The sequence below is a fragment of the Kryptolebias marmoratus genome, linkage group LG7 (assembly GCF_001649575.2).
Source record: "Kryptolebias marmoratus isolate JLee-2015 linkage group LG7, ASM164957v2, whole genome shotgun sequence".
Classification (NCBI taxonomy): domain Eukaryota; kingdom Metazoa; phylum Chordata; class Actinopteri; order Cyprinodontiformes; family Rivulidae; genus Kryptolebias; species Kryptolebias marmoratus.
The window spans coordinates 13,302,257-13,303,105 of record NC_051436.1 but is presented as its reverse complement, the minus strand read 5'-3'; positions in this window follow the sequence as shown (position 1 = coordinate 13,303,105).

Below are 849 nucleotides of genomic sequence, written 5' to 3'. Positions count from 1 at the left end.
AGGGGGGGGGAGCGGCCGCTCGGTCAGCGCCGGTTCCGGTCCGGAGCGCACCGCAACTCAGCAGGAGCTGATAGGTGAAGCTGACGCTGTTTGACTGGGTTTGTAGAGAGTTCCTCCTCCCCCACCTCCACACGCGCAGCTCCTCGCGGCTCACCGGAGACGCAGCTCCTGCTGCTCCTGCAGCAGCTGCTGCTGCTGCTGCTGCTGCTGCAGACTCTCACCTTCGGCCTGCGAGTGGCAACTTGTCTGAAAAGCCAACAGAGAAAATACTGCAGGGCTTTAGTGTCGGAGCTGCTCGCGCTGGAACAGCGGGCCTTTAAGGTTCTCCGTCAGCTCCTGTCCCAACAGAACCCAGAACCCCGTCAGACACGTGACGGCTGCGGAGCTCTGCCTGCAGCACTGCCTGCTGCTCTACCTGCAGCTCTACCTGCAGCTCTGTTGCAGCTCTCTTGCAGCTCTACCTGCAGCACTGCCTGCTGCTCTACCTGCAGCTCTGCCTGCAGTTCTGTTGCAGCTCTACCTGCAGCTCTGTTGCAGCTCTACCTGCTGCTCTACCTGCAGCTCTGTTGCAGCTCTACCTGCAGCTCTGTTGCAGCTCTGCCTGCAGCTCTGCCTCTTCAAAGAGCGCCCTGTCCTCACACACCCTCCGTGAATTTCATGTTCTTCAGGGGAACTTGGCGTGTTGTAATCTAGTCAATCACAACGGTCGTTTGAAAGCTGCTAAATAACTCCAAACAGCTGGAAATGAGGTCAAAAGTACACACAGGACTTAACGAGTTAAAAGGTAAACAACGACAACACGATTACGCCCTCTTTCTCGTATGCTTGAATAATATTATTATTTATTAT